Source organism: Manis pentadactyla, chromosome Y, assembly GCF_030020395.1.
Source record: "Manis pentadactyla isolate mManPen7 chromosome Y, mManPen7.hap1, whole genome shotgun sequence".
Taxonomy (NCBI): Eukaryota; Metazoa; Chordata; class Mammalia; order Pholidota; family Manidae; genus Manis; species Manis pentadactyla.
Window position 1 is genome coordinate 20,590,830 of NC_080039.1, and position 17,791 is coordinate 20,608,620.

Genomic DNA, 17,791 nt, shown 5'->3' on the forward strand with positions numbered 1-17,791 from the left:
AACAACATGCTCAATGAAATAAGTCAGGAGAAGGACAAGAATCAAATAATTTGACCATTTTTGCGCATGGAGAACCAATAAGAAACTGAAGGAGAATAACAGCAGCAGAAACACAGATCCAAAAATGAAGTAACAGTTACCAAAGGGAAAGCGACAAGGAGGACATGTGAGAATGGAGGGATAACAGTGTGGACAGATAGGATGCATTATGATTAGCATGTGTAATGCTTCTAGGGGTGCACGGGGAGGGCTGAACCAAACAGAGAAGACAGTGATTCTACAGTACCTTGCTCTGTTTAAGGAAGTGGCTGCAGTGGCGCACTGGAGGGATCTTCGTGAATGGGGGAGTCTAGTGCCTGTAATGTTACACATGTCATTATAGATTAATAATAATTAATTAATTTATCCAGCAAAACAAATACAGTAGCCCAGTTTAAAAAGACAAATGCATGCCTATGTTTATCACAGCACTATTCAAAGTGGCCAAGCTAATGGGTCATCTGTAGATTAAAGGCTCAAGAAGATGTGGTACATATACACATGGAATGTTACTCAGCCATAAGAAGAATACAAATCCTATCCTTTGCAACAACATTAATGGAGCTAGAAGGTATTATGCTCAGTGACATAAGTGAGGCAGAGAAAACAAGTATCAAATGATTTGACCCATCTGTGGAGACAAAGAACCAAGATAAAACTGAAGGAGCAAAACACCAGCATACTCACAGAACCCAAGAGTGGGTTAACAGTTACCAAAGGGCAAAGACTATGGTGGATAGGTAGGAATGCAAGGAGAAGGGCGGGTGTAAGATAGCACAGTTTTTGCTTAGCATTATTGTGTCTGCGGGACATGGGGAGGGCTGTACAACACTGAGAAGACAAGTAGTGATACTACAGTGTCTTACTGTGCTCCTGGACAGTGACTGCAATGGAGTATCCGGAGAGAACTTGGTTATGGTGTGGGTCTAGTAAAATTAATGTTTCTCATGTAATTGTAGATTAATCATAAAAAAATCAATAAATGACTAAATAAATGAATAAATAATAAAGATATAGACATAATGCAACAGCCCAGTTGTAAAAGAAGATGGCTTGCCTCTGTCTCTCACCACACTATTCACAATAACCAAGCTAAATGTCCATCAGTGGATGAGAAGTAGAATATTATTCAGCCGTATGAAGAAAAAGATCCTACGATTTACAACTACATGGATGGAGCTAGAGAGTATTGTGCTAAGTGAAATAAGCCACACAGAGAATGCCAATTGGCAATTGATTTCACTCAAATGTGGAGTATTAGATAAAAGAGAAAACATGTAGTAATAAGACATTAGCTGCCTCACTGAAACCGAGTAGACTAATGGTTACCAAAGGGAAAGTGACTGAGGAGGATGGCTTGGAAGGGAGTAAAGAGAGGTAAAAAGGAGAATTACATGTAGCATTCATGTGAGTATTGGGCGGGTACGAAGAGCACAGAATATCAGCAAAGAACACTACTGTTTCTACAGGGTATTCCTGGGCTCATGGACAGTGACACTTATGGGGTATATGTTGTGGATTTGATAATGGGGGTAGTTTAGTAAACATAATGTTGGTTAAGTAACTGTCTTGTATGGACACGGAAATAAGAAACACTGTATCATTGGTCGGGTTTCAATTTTCCCTGATGCTGTCTAGTTGGTCACCGCCCACCTCAACAAAATCACACCCCTTGTAGGGCCGCAGGCTCTGATGTGCGAACCAGCTCCTCTCAGCATACACATTCTGTGTCTATGAAAGAGGCCCACTGTGACATCACGGAGTCTCCAGGAAGCAGTGCTCTTCCTGCAAACTCCACTAGCTGATGGTGTTCAGAGCGCAGCCGTGTGGACCTGCACCATCTTACCAAACATAACTAGTTCTGGCCTACATATATATGTAAAATGATGTCACTCATCATTGGAGTATAAGAACAAAGAAAAAACTGTAATAGAATAACAGCAGTCTCACAGAACACAAGAATAGATTAACAGTTACCAAAGGGGAAGACACTGAGATGGATGGTTTGGAATGGAGGGATAAGGGGGTGGGAAGAGAGGGTGCATTTCAGTTAGCATATATAATGAGGAATGGCTGCACGTGCAGTGCTGTACAACAGAGAAGACAACTAGCAATCCACAGTACTTTACTGTGGTGATTGAAGTGACTGCAAAGAGGTATTGAGTGGAACGTGGTAATGGGAGTCTAGTAAATACATTACACATATAAATGTAGATTAAGAGTAAATAAACAACTCAATAATAAACTCCTATCAATAAATCCAATGCAGCAGCCAAGTTAAAAAAAGGCATATACATCCATAGGTTTATCTGCAGTATTCACAGTATCCAAGGCAAGTGTCCTTCTGTAAATTAATGTGTAAAGAAGTTGTGGTACATATACACAATTGAATATTACTCAGCCGTAAGAAGAAAATAAATCCTAACATTTGCGACAACTTGGATGGTACTAGAGGGCAGTATTCTCATGAAATAAGAGGTGGAGAAACACGAGTGTCAAATGATTGGACTCATCTGTGGAGATGTAGAACCAAGAGAAAGCTGAATAAGCAAAACATCAATAGATTCACATATCTGAAGATTGGAATAAGAGACACCAAAGTGAATGGGACTGCGGTGGATAGGAGGGAATGGAGGGTGGAGGGTGGCAGTAAAGAAAGCGTCCTATATGATTTCCATGATGAGTGTCGGTGGCCATTGCAGGGATGGCTGTATAACACAGAGAAGACAAGTATTGATTCTACAATATCTTACTTTGCTCATGCAGATTGACTGCCATGGATAATCCTGCAGTTCTTTGTCATGGGCGTGTTGTTGCCAACGTAAGTTAATCATGTAAATGTACATTAATGAGTTATTAGTAAATGAATGAATGAATAAAATAAATATAGAGTAATAGAATGCAGCAGCACAGGTTAAAGAAGACATGTGCTCACCTTTGTTCATAAACACACTATTAACAATCGCGAAGCTAAGTATCCATCAGCAGATGAAGAGTGGAATATTATTCAGCCATATGAGGAAAACAAATCCTACCATTTACAACAACATGTATGGAGATAGAGGGAATTATGCTCAGTGAAATAAGCGACGGAGAGAAAGAAACGTTGCAAATGACTTCACTCACTTGCAGAGTATTAGAAAAAAGGAAAAAGGTGAAGGAACAAAAGAGCAGCCACCCCGAACTGAAGAATGGACTAACAGTTACGAAAGGAAAAAGACTATGGAGGCATGGTAGTAATGGAGGGATAGGGGCAGGGGGAAGAAACGGTGCATAGAATTTGGATATATAGTGTTGGAGGGAGGGCACATGGAGGGCTATACAACACAGAAGACAAGTAGTGATTCTACATTAACTACACGGAAGGGCAGTGAATGCAATGGGGTATTGGGACATCTTGGTAGTTGGTGGAGTCTAGTAAACAATGTTACTCATGTAATTGAGGATAAATGTGTAATTAATGGTAATTAAAAGACATGAAGAGAGGTACAGAGATGATAGGTATAGACAGATGATAGAGAAAGATGATGATAGATGATATATATTTGATAGATGCATTTGATAGATTAGGCAGTTAGATGAAAGATAGATGAAAGATGACATTAGGTAGATAGGGAGACAGATGATATATTAGATATATAGTTAGATGATAGATAACTGCATAGAGAGATTATACCTATAGATCGATACAGAGATACACAGTAGATGATAGTAGATTGGAAAATACATAGGTAGATAGATTTATTGATTGAAAGTTGATAGATGACAGAAACATGGATGTATAGAAAGAGTGATAAGCAGATAAAATGCAGTGGCCCAGTTTTAGAAAGATATGTGCACCCCTTTGTTTATCACAGATCTATTCATAATAGCCAATCTGTGTCCGTCAGTAGATGAATGGATGAAGATGTGGTACATATACACAATCTATTATTCAACCATAAGAAGAAAACAAATCCGTCCATTTGTAACTGCATGGATGTAACTAGGAGGTTTTATGCTCAGTGAAGTAATCCAGGAGGAGAAAGACAAGTATCAAATGGGTTGACCCAACGGTGGAGACGGTAAACCAAGAAAAAAACGGAAGGAGGAAAACAGCAGCAGAATCACAGGACCAAAGAATTTACAAAGTTCAGAAATAGAAAGAGAGTGGGGTGGACAGGTGGAAACGGAGGGATAAGGGGGATGGTGGAAGAAAGGTAACATTACCAATACCATGTATAATGAGCTTGGGGTCACGGGGAGGCCTGTATAATACAGAGAGTACAAGTAGTGTTTCTACATTATCTGACTATGCTCATGAAGAGTGACCACAATGGACTGTATAGGGGGATCTAGGTGATGGGTGAGACTAGTAAAGATAATGTTATTCATCCAATTGTAGAGTGATGATAAATAAAGAAGCAAATAATAAATACTTGACAGATGATAGATGAACGATTAACAGATACAAGATAGATGGATAAATATATAGAGGTATAGATAGGTGATAGATTGATATTAAATTAAAAGGTATATAGATGACAGATGATAGATGATAGATAGACAGACAGACAGATGGATAGATAGATAGATAGATATGAAAGATTAGACAGATAAATTGAAGATAGATTAGATACATAGTTTTATTGATAGAACACAGTGGTTCTGTATAAAGACCTGTGCACCTCTTTGTTTATCAGAGCAGTATTCACAATAGTCAATACGTGTCCATCAGTAGATGAATAGATAAAGAAGAAGTGGTACATATTGACAATCAATTCTCATTCAGCATTGGAAGATACCAAATCCTACCATTTACAACAACATGCTCAATGAAATAAGTCAGGAGAAGGACAAGAATCAAATAATTTGACCATTTTTGCGCATGGAGAACCAATAAGAAACTGAAGGAGAATAACAGCAGCAGAAACACAGATCCAAAAATGAAGTAACAGTTACCAAAGGGAAAGCGACAAGGAGGACATGTGAGAATGGAGGGATAACAGTGTGGACAGATAGGATGCATTATGATTAGCATGTGTAATGCTTCTAGGGGTGCACGGGGAGGGCTGAACCAAACAGAGAAGACAGTGATTCTACAGTACCTTGCTCTGTTTAAGGAAGTGGCTGCAGTGGCGCACTGGAGGGATCTTCGTGAATGGGGGAGTCTAGTGCCTGTAATGTTACACATGTCATTATAGATTAATAATAATTAATTAATTTATCCAGCAAAACAAATACAGTAGCCCAGTTTAAAAAGACAAATGCATGCCTATGTTTATCACAGCACTATTCAAAGTGGCCAAGCTAATGGGTCATCTGTAGATTAAAGGCTCAAGAAGATGTGGTACATATACACATGGAATGTTACTCAGCCATAAGAAGAATACAAATCCTATCCTTTGCAACAACATTAATGGAGCTAGAAGGTATTATGCTCAGTGACATAAGTGAGGCAGAGAAAACAAGTATCAAATGATTTGACCCATCTGTGGAGACAAAGAACCAAGATAAAACTGAAGGAGCAAAACACCAGCATACTCACAGAACCCAAGAGTGGGTTAACAGTTACCAAAGGGCAAAGACTATGGTGGATAGGTAGGAATGCAAGGAGAAGGGCGGGTGTAAGATAGCACAGTTTTTGCTTAGCATTATTGTGTCTGCGGGACATGGGGAGGGCTGTACAACACTGAGAAGACAAGTAGTGATACTACAGTGTCTTACTGTGCTCCTGGACAGTGACTGCAATGGAGTATCCGGAGAGAACTTGGTTATGGTGTGGGTCTAGTAAAATTAATGTTTCTCATGTAATTGTAGATTAATCATAAAAAAATCAATAAATGACTAAATAAATGAATAAATAATAAAGATATAGACATAATGCAACAGCCCAGTTGTAAAAGAAGATGGCTTGCCTCTGTCTCTCACCACACTATTCACAATAACCAAGCTAAATGTCCATCAGTGGATGAGAAGTAGAATATTATTCAGCCGTATGAAGAAAAAGATCCTACGATTTACAACTACATGGATGGAGCTAGAGAGTATTGTGCTAAGTGAAATAAGCCACACAGAGAATGCCAATTGGCAATTGATTTCACTCAAATGTGGAGTATTAGATAAAAGAGAAAACATGTAGTAATAAGACATTAGCTGCCTCACTGAAACCGAGTAGACTAATGGTTACCAAAGGGAAAGTGACTGAGGAGGATGGCTTGGAAGGGAGTAAAGAGAGGTAAAAAGGAGAATTACATGTAGCATTCATGTGAGTATTGGGCGGGTACGAAGAGCACAGAATATCAGCAAAGAACACTACTGTTTCTACAGGGTATTCCTGGGCTCATGAACAGTGACACTTATGGGGTATATGTTGTGGATTTGATAATGGGGGTAGTTTAGTAAACATAATGTTGGTTAAGTAACTGTCTTGTATGGACACGGAAATAAGAAACACTGTATCATTGGTCGGGTTTCAATTTTCCCTGATGCTGTCTAGTTGGTCACCGCCCACCTCAACAAAATCACACCCCTTGTAGGGCCGCAGGCTCTGATGTGCGAACCAGCTCCTCTCAGCATACACATTCTGTGTCTATGAAAGAGGCCCACTGTGACATCACGGAGTCTCCAGGAAGCAGTGCTCTTCCTGCAAACTCCACTAGCTGATGGTGTTCAGAGCGCAGCCGTGTGGACCTGCACCATCTTACCAAACATAACTAGTTCTGGCCTACATATATATGTAAAATGATGTCACTCATCATTGGAGTATAAGAACAAAGAAAAAACTGTAATAGAATAACAGCAGTCTCACAGAACACAAGAATAGATTAACAGTTACCAAAGGGGAAGACACTGAGATGGATGGTTTGGAATGGAGGGATAAGGGGGTGGGAAGAGAGGGTGCATTTCAGTTAGCATATATAATGAGGAATGGCTGCACGTGCAGTGCTGTACAACAGAGAAGACAACTAGCAATCCACAGTACTTTACTGTGGTGATTGAAGTGACTGCAAAGAGGTATTGAGTGGAACGTGGTAATGGGAGTCTAGTAAATACATTACACATATAAATGTAGATTAAGAGTAAATAAACAACTCAATAATAAACTCCTATCAATAAATCCAATGCAGCAGCCAAGTTAAAAAAAGGCATATACATCCATAGGTTTATCTGCAGTATTCACAGTATCCAAGGCAAGTGTCCTTCTGTAAATTAATGTGTAAAGAAGTTGTGGTACATATACACAATTGAATATTACTCAGCCGTAAGAAGAAAATAAATCCTAACATTTGCGACAACTTGGATGGTACTAGAGGGCAGTATTCTCATGAAATAAGAGGTGGAGAAACACGAGTGTCAAATGATTGGACTCATCTGTGGAGATGTAGAACCAAGAGAAAGCTGAATAAGAAAAACATCAATAGATTCACATATCTGAAGATTGGAATAAGAGACACCAAAGTGAATGGGACTGCGGTGGATAGGAGGGAATGGAGGGTGGAGGGTGGCAGTAAAGAAAGCGTCCTATATGATTTCCATGATGAGTGTCGGTGGCCATTGCAGGGATGGCTGTATAACACAGAGAAGACAAGTATTGATTCTACAATATCTTACTTTGCTCATGCAGATTGACTGCCATGGATAATCCTGCAGTTCTTTGTCATGGGCGTGTTGTTGCCAACGTAAGTTAATCATGTAAATGTACATTAATGAGTTATTAGTAAATGAATGAATGAATAAAATAAATATAGAGTAATAGAATGCAGCAGCACAGGTTAAAGAAGACATGTGCTCACCTTTGTTCATAAACACACTATTAACAATCGCGAAGCTAAGTATCCATCAGCAGATGAAGAGTGGAATATTATTCAGCCATATGAGGAAAACAAATCCTACCATTTACAACAACATGTATGGAGATAGAGGGAATTATGCTCAGTGAAATAAGCGACGGAGAGAAAGAAACGTTGCAAATGACTTCACTCACTTGCAGAGTATTAGAAAAAAGGAAAAAGGTGAAGGAACAAAAGAGCAGCCACCCCGAACTGAAGAATGGACTAACAGTTACGAAAGGAAAAAGACTATGGAGGCATGGTAGTAATGGAGGGATAGGGGCAGGGGGAAGAAACGGTGCATAGAATTTGGATATATAGTGTTGGAGGGAGGGCACATGGAGGGCTATACAACACAGAAGACAAGTAGTGATTCTACATTAACTACACGGAAGGGCAGTGAATGCAATGGGGTATTGGGACATCTTGGTAGTTGGTGGAGTCTAGTAAACAATGTTACTCATGTAATTGAGGATAAATGTGTAATTAATGGTAATTAAAAGACATGAAGAGAGGTACAGAGATGATAGGTATAGACAGATGATAGAGAAAGATGATGATAGATGATATATATTTGATAGATGCATTTGATAGATTAGGCAGTTAGATGAAAGATAGATGAAAGATGACATTAGGTAGATAGGGAGACAGATGATATATTAGATATATAGTTAGATGATAGATAACTGCATAGAGAGATTATACCTATAGATCGATACAGAGATACACAGTAGATGATAGTAGATTGGAAAATACATAGGTAGATAGATTTATTGATTGAAAGTTGATAGATGACAGAAACATGGATGTATAGAAAGAGTGATAAGCAGATAAAATGCAGTGGCCCAGTTTTAGAAAGATATGTGCACCCCTTTGTTTATCACAGATCTATTCATAATAGCCAATCTGTGTCCGTCAGTAGATGAATGGATGAAGATGTGGTACATATACACAATCTATTATTCAACCATAAGAAGAAAACAAATCCGTCCATTTGTAACTGCATGGATGTAACTAGGAGGTTTTATGCTCAGTGAAGTAATCCAGGAGGAGAAAGACAAGTATCAAATGGGTTGACCCAACGGTGGAGACGGTAAACCAAGAAAAAAACGGAAGGAGGAAAACAGCAGCAGAATCACAGGACCAAAGAATTTACAAAGTTCAGAAATAGAAAGAGAGTGGGGTGGACAGGTGGAAACGGAGGGATAAGGGGGATGGTGGAAGAAAGGTAACATTACCAATACCATGTATAATGAGCTTGGGGTCACGGGGAGGCCTGTATAATACAGAGAGTACAAGTAGTGTTTCTACATTATCTGACTATGCTCATGAAGAGTGACCACAATGGACTGTATAGGGGGATCTAGGTGATGGGTGAGACTAGTAAAGATAATGTTATTCATCCAATTGTAGAGTGATGATAAATAAAGAAGCAAATAATAAATACTTGACAGATGATAGATGAACGATTAACAGATACAAGATAGATGGATAAATATATAGAGGTATAGATAGGTGATAGATTGATATTAAATTAAAAGGTATATAGATGACAGATGATAGATGATAGATAGACAGACAGACAGATGGATAGATAGATAGATAGATATGAAAGATTAGACAGATAAATTGAAGATAGATTAGATACATAGTTTTATTGATAGAACACAGTGGTTCTGTATAAAGACCTGTGCACCTCTTTGTTTATCAGAGCAGTATTCACAATAGTCAATACGTGTCCATCAGTAGATGAATAGATAAAGAAGAAGTGGTACATATTGACAATCAATTCTCATTCAGCATTGGAAGATACCAAATCCTACCATTTACAACAACATGCTCAATGAAATAAGTCAGGAGAAGGACAAGAATCAAATAATTTGACCATTTTTGCGCATGGAGAACCAATAAGAAACTGAAGGAGAATAACAGCAGCAGAAACACAGATCCAAAAATGAAGTAACAGTTACCAAAGGGAAAGCGACAAGGAGGACATGTGAGAATGGAGGGATAACAGTGTGGACAGATAGGATGCATTATGATTAGCATGTGTAATGCTTCTAGGGGTGCACGGGGAGGGCTGAACCAAACAGAGAAGACAGTGATTCTACAGTACCTTGCTCTGTTTAAGGAAGTGGCTGCAGTGGCGCACTGGAGGGATCTTCGTGAATGGGGGAGTCTAGTGCCTGTAATGTTACACATGTCATTATAGATTAATAATAATTAATTAATTTATCCAGCAAAACAAATACAGTAGCCCAGTTTAAAAAGACAAATGCATGCCTATGTTTATCACAGCACTATTCAAAGTGGCCAAGCTAATGGGTCATCTGTAGATTAAAGGCTCAAGAAGATGTGGTACATATACACATGGAATGTTACTCAGCCATAAGAAGAATACAAATCCTATCCTTTGCAACAACATTAATGGAGCTAGAAGGTATTATGCTCAGTGACATAAGTGAGGCAGAGAAAACAAGTATCAAATGATTTGACCCATCTGTGGAGACAAAGAACCAAGATAAAACTGAAGGAGCAAAACACCAGCATACTCACAGAACCCAAGAGTGGGTTAACAGTTACCAAAGGGCAAAGACTATGGTGGATAGGTAGGAATGCAAGGAGAAGGGCGGGTGTAAGATAGCACAGTTTTTGCTTAGCATTATTGTGTCTGCGGGACATGGGGAGGGCTGTACAACACTGAGAAGACAAGTAGTGATACTACAGTGTCTTACTGTGCTCCTGGACAGTGACTGCAATGGAGTATCCGGAGAGAACTTGGTTATGGTGTGGGTCTAGTAAAATTAATGTTTCTCATGTAATTGTAGATTAATCATAAAAAAATCAATAAATGACTAAATAAATGAATAAATAATAAAGATATAGACATAATGCAACAGCCCAGTTGTAAAAGAAGATGGCTTGCCTCTGTCTCTCACCACACTATTCACAATAACCAAGCTAAATGTCCATCAGTGGATGAGAAGTAGAATATTATTCAGCCGTATGAAGAAAAAGATCCTACGATTTACAACTACATGGATGGAGCTAGAGAGTATTGTGCTAAGTGAAATAAGCCACACAGAGAATGCCAATTGGCAATTGATTTCACTCAAATGTGGAGTATTAGATAAAAGAGAAAACATGTAGTAATAAGACATTAGCTGCCTCACTGAAACCGAGTAGACTAATGGTTACCAAAGGGAAAGTGACTGAGGAGGATGGCTTGGAAGGGAGTAAAGAGAGGTAAAAAGGAGAATTACATGTAGCATTCATGTGAGTATTGGGCGGGTACGAAGAGCACAGAATATCAGCAAAGAACACTACTGTTTCTACAGGGTATTCCTGGGCTCATGGACAGTGACACTTATGGGGTATATGTTGTGGATTTGATAATGGGGGTAGTTTAGTAAACATAATGTTGGTTAAGTAACTGTCTTGTATGGACACGGAAATAAGAAACACTGTATCATTGGTCGGGTTTCAATTTTCCCTGATGCTGTCTAGTTGGTCACCGCCCACCTCAACAAAATCACACCCCTTGTAGGGCCGCAGGCTCTGATGTGCGAACCAGCTCCTCTCAGCATACACATTCTGTGTCTATGAAAGAGGCCCACTGTGACATCACGGAGTCTCCAGGAAGCAGTGCTCTTCCTGCAAACTCCACTAGCTGATGGTGTTCAGAGCGCAGCCGTGTGGACCTGCACCATCTTACCAAACATAACTAGTTCTGGCCTACATATATATGTAAAATGATGTCACTCATCATTGGAGTATAAGAACAAAGAAAAAACTGTAATAGAATAACAGCAGTCTCACAGAACACAAGAATAGATTAACAGTTACCAAAGGGGAAGACACTGAGATGGATGGTTTGGAATGGAGGGATAAGGGGGTGGGAAGAGAGGGTGCATTTCAGTTAGCATATATAATGAGGAATGGCTGCACGTGCAGTGCTGTACAACAGAGAAGACAACTAGCAATCCACAGTACTTTACTGTGGTGATTGAAGTGACTGCAAAGAGGTATTGAGTGGAACGTGGTAATGGGAGTCTAGTAAATACATTACACATATAAATGTAGATTAAGAGTAAATAAACAACTCAATAATAAACTCCTATCAATAAATCCAATGCAGCAGCCAAGTTAAAAAAAGGCATATACATCCATAGGTTTATCTGCAGTATTCACAGTATCCAAGGCAAGTGTCCTTCTGTAAATTAATGTGTAAAGAAGTTGTGGTACATATACACAATTGAATATTACTCAGCCGTAAGAAGAAAATAAATCCTAACATTTGCGACAACTTGGATGGTACTAGAGGGCAGTATTCTCATGAAATAAGAGGTGGAGAAACACGAGTGTCAAATGATTGGACTCATCTGTGGAGATGTAGAACCAAGAGAAAGCTGAATAAGCAAAACATCAATAGATTCACATATCTGAAGATTGGAATAAGAGACACCAAAGTGAATGGGACTGCGGTGGATAGGAGGGAATGGAGGGTGGAGGGTGGCAGTAAAGAAAGCGTCCTATATGATTTCCATGATGAGTGTCGGTGGCCATTGCAGGGATGGCTGTATAACACAGAGAAGACAAGTATTGATTCTACAATATCTTACTTTGCTCATGCAGATTGACTGCCATGGATAATCCTGCAGTTCTTTGTCATGGGCGTGTTGTTGCCAACGTAAGTTAATCATGTAAATGTACATTAATGAGTTATTAGTAAATGAATGAATGAATAAAATAAATATAGAGTAATAGAATGCAGCAGCACAGGTTAAAGAAGACATGTGCTCACCTTTGTTCATAAACACACTATTAACAATCGCGAAGCTAAGTATCCATCAGCAGATGAAGAGTGGAATATTATTCAGCCATATGAGGAAAACAAATCCTACCATTTACAACAACATGTATGGAGATAGAGGGAATTATGCTCAGTGAAATAAGCGACGGAGAGAAAGAAACGTTGCAAATGACTTCACTCACTTGCAGAGTATTAGAAAAAAGGAAAAAGGTGAAGGAACAAAAGAGCAGCCACCCCGAACTGAAGAATGGACTAACAGTTACGAAAGGAAAAAGACTATGGAGGCATGGTAGTAATGGAGGGATAGGGGCAGGGGGAAGAAACGGTGCATAGAATTTGGATATATAGTGTTGGAGGGAGGGCACATGGAGGGCTATACAACACAGAAGACAAGTAGTGATTCTACATTAACTACACGGAAGGGCAGTGAATGCAATGGGGTATTGGGACATCTTGGTAGTTGGTGGAGTCTAGTAAACAATGTTACTCATGTAATTGAGGATAAATGTGTAATTAATGGTAATTAAAAGACATGAAGAGAGGTACAGAGATGATAGGTATAGACAGATGATAGAGAAAGATGATGATAGATGATATATATTTGATAGATGCATTTGATAGATTAGGCAGTTAGATGAAAGATAGATGAAAGATGACATTAGGTAGATAGGGAGACAGATGATATATTAGATATATAGTTAGATGATAGATAACTGCATAGAGAGATTATACCTATAGATCGATACAGAGATACACAGTAGATGATAGTAGATTGGAAAATACATAGGTAGATAGATTTATTGATTGAAAGTTGATAGATGACAGAAACATGGATGTATAGAAAGAGTGATAAGCAGATAAAATGCAGTGGCCCAGTTTTAGAAAGATATGTGCACCCCTTTGTTTATCACAGATCTATTCATAATAGCCAATCTGTGTCCGTCAGTAGATGAATGGATGAAGATGTGGTACATATACACAATCTATTATTCAACCATAAGAAGAAAACAAATCCGTCCATTTGTAACTGCATGGATGTAACTAGGAGGTTTTATGCTCAGTGAAGTAATCCAGGAGGAGAAAGACAAGTATCAAATGGGTTGACCCAACGGTGGAGACGGTAAACCAAGAAAAAAACGGAAGGAGGAAAACAGCAGCAGAATCACAGGACCAAAGAATTTACAAAGTTCAGAAATAGAAAGAGAGTGGGGTGGACAGGTGGAAACGGAGGGATAAGGGGGATGGTGGAAGAAAGGTAACATTACCAATACCATGTATAATGAGCTTGGGGTCACGGGGAGGCCTGTATAATACAGAGAGTACAAGTAGTGTTTCTACATTATCTGACTATGCTCATGAAGAGTGACCACAATGGACTGTATAGGGGGATCTAGGTGATGGGTGAGACTAGTAAAGATAATGTTATTCATCCAATTGTAGAGTGATGATAAATAAAGAAGCAAATAATAAATACTTGACAGATGATAGATGAACGATTAACAGATACAAGATAGATGGATAAATATATAGAGGTATAGATAGGTGATAGATTGATATTAAATTAAAAGGTATATAGATGACAGATGATAGATGATAGATAGACAGACAGACAGATGGATAGATAGATAGATAGATATGAAAGATTAGACAGATAAATTGAAGATAGATTAGATACATAGTTTTATTGATAGAACACAGTGGTTCTGTATAAAGACCTGTGCACCTCTTTGTTTATCAGAGCAGTATTCACAATAGTCAATACGTGTCCATCAGTAGATGAATAGATAAAGAAGAAGTGGTACATATTGACAATCAATTCTCATTCAGCATTGGAAGATACCAAATCCTACCATTTACAACAACATGCTCAATGAAATAAGTCAGGAGAAGGACAAGAATCAAATAATTTGACCATTTTTGCGCATGGAGAACCAATAAGAAACTGAAGGAGAATAACAGCAGCAGAAACACAGATCCAAAAATGAAGTAACAGTTACCAAAGGGAAAGCGACAAGGAGGACATGTGAGAATGGAGGGATAACAGTGTGGACAGATAGGATGCATTATGATTAGCATGTGTAATGCTTCTAGGGGTGCACGGGGAGGGCTGAACCAAACAGAGAAGACAGTGATTCTACAGTACCTTGCTCTGTTTAAGGAAGTGGCTGCAGTGGCGCACTGGAGGGATCTTCGTGAATGGGGGAGTCTAGTGCCTGTAATGTTACACATGTCATTATAGATTAATAATAATTAATTAATTTATCCAGCAAAACAAATACAGTAGCCCAGTTTAAAAAGACAAATGCATGCCTATGTTTATCACAGCACTATTCAAAGTGGCCAAGCTAATGGGTCATCTGTAGATTAAAGGCTCAAGAAGATGTGGTACATATACACATGGAATGTTACTCAGCCATAAGAAGAATACAAATCCTATCCTTTGCAACAACATTAATGGAGCTAGAAGGTATTATGCTCAGTGACATAAGTGAGGCAGAGAAAACAAGTATCAAATGATTTGACCCATCTGTGGAGACAAAGAACCAAGATAAAACTGAAGGAGCAAAACACCAGCATACTCACAGAACCCAAGAGTGGGTTAACAGTTACCAAAGGGCAAAGACTATGGTGGATAGGTAGGAATGCAAGGAGAAGGGCGGGTGTAAGATAGCACAGTTTTTGCTTAGCATTATTGTGTCTGCGGGACATGGGGAGGGCTGTACAACACTGAGAAGACAAGTAGTGATACTACAGTGTCTTACTGTGCTCCTGGACAGTGACTGCAATGGAGTATCCGGAGAGAACTTGGTTATGGTGTGGGTCTAGTAAAATTAATGTTTCTCATGTAATTGTAGATTAATCATAAAAAAATCAATAAATGACTAAATAAATGAATAAATAATAAAGATATAGACATAATGCAACAGCCCAGTTGTAAAAGAAGATGGCTTGCCTCTGTCTCTCACCACACTATTCACAATAACCAAGCTAAATGTCCATCAGTGGATGAGAAGTAGAATATTATTCAGCCGTATGAAGAAAAAGATCCTACGATTTACAACTACATGGATGGAGCTAGAGAGTATTGTGCTAAGTGAAATAAGCCACACAGAGAATGCCAATTGGCAATTGATTTCACTCAAATGTGGAGTATTAGATAAAAGAGAAAACATGTAGTAATAAGACATTAGCTGCCTCACTGAAACCGAGTAGACTAATGGTTACCAAAGGGAAAGTGACTGAGGAGGATGGCTTGGAAGGGAGTAAAGAGAGGTAAAAAGGAGAATTACATGTAGCATTCATGTGAGTATTGGGCGGGTACGAAGAGCACAGAATATCAGCAAAGAACACTACTGTTTCTACAGGGTATTCCTGGGCTCATGGACAGTGACACTTATGGGGTATATGTTGTGGATTTGATAATGGGGGTAGTTTAGTAAACATAATGTTGGTTAAGTAACTGTCTTGTATGGACACGGAAATAAGAAACACTGTATCATTGGTCGGGTTTCAATTTTCCCTGATGCTGTCTAGTTGGTCACCGCCCACCTCAACAAAATCACACCCCTTGTAGGGCCGCAGGCTCTGATGTGCGAACCAGCTCCTCTCAGCATACACATTCTGTGTCTATGAAAGAGGCCCACTGTGACATCACGGAGTCTCCAGGAAGCAGTGCTCTTCCTGCAAACTCCACTAGCTGATGGTGTTCAGAGCGCAGCCGTGTGGACCTGCACCATCTTACCAAACATAACTAGTTCTGGCCTACATATATATGTAAAATGATGTCACTCATCATTGGAGTATAAGAACAAAGAAAAAACTGTAATAGAATAACAGCAGTCTCACAGAACACAAGAATAGATTAACAGTTACCAAAGGGGAAGACACTGAGATGGATGGTTTGGAATGGAGGGATAAGGGGGTGGGAAGAGAGGGTGCATTTCAGTTAGCATATATAATGAGGAATGGCTGCACGTGCAGTGCTGTACAACAGAGAAGACAACTAGCAATCCACAGTACTTTACTGTGGTGATTGAAGTGACTGCAAAGAGGTATTGAGTGGAACGTGGTAATGGGAGTCTAGTAAATACATTACACATATAAATGTAGATTAAGAGTAAATAAACAACTCAATAATAAACTCCTATCAATAAATCCAATGCAGCAGCCAAGTTAAAAAAAGGCATATACATCCATAGGTTTATCTGCAGTATTCACAGTATCCAAGGCAAGTGTCCTTCTGTAAATTAATGTGTAAAGAAGTTGTGGTACATATACACAATTGAATATTACTCAGCCGTAAGAAGAAAATAAATCCTAACATTTGTGACAACTTGGATGGTACTAGAGGGCAGTATTCTCATGAAATAAGAGGTGGAGAAACACGAGTGTCAAATGATTGGACTCATCTGTGGAGATGTAGAACCAAGAGAAAGCTGAATAAGCAAAACATCAATAGATTCACATATCTGAAGATTGGAATAAGAGACACCAAAGTGAATGGGACTGCGGTGGATAGGAGGGAATGGAGGGTGGAGGGTGGCAGTAAAGAAAGCGTCCTATATGATTTCCATGATGAGTGTCGGTGGCCATTGCAGGGATGGCTGTATAACACAGAGAAGACAAGTATTGATTCTACAATATCTTACTTTGCTCATGCAGATTGACTGCCATGGATAATCCTGCAGTTCTTTGTCATGGGCGTGTTGTTGCCAACGTAAGTTAATCATGTAAATGTACATTAATGAGTTATTAGTAAATGAATGAATGAATAAAATAAATATAGAGTAATAGAATGCAGCAGCACAGGTTAAAGAAGACATGTGCTCACCTTTGTTCATAAACACACTATTAACAATCGCGAAGCTAAGTATCCATCAGCAGATGAAGAGTGGAATATTATTCAGCCATATGAGGAAAACAAATCCTACCATTTACAACAACATGTATGGAGATAGAGGGAATTATGCTCAGTGAAATAAGCGACGGAGAGAAAGAAACGTTGCAAATGACTTCACTCACTTGCAGAGTATTAGAAAAAAGGAAAAAGGTGAAGGAACAAAAGAGCAGCCACCCCGAACTGAAGAATGGACTAACAGTTACGAAAGGAAAAAGACTATGGAGGCAT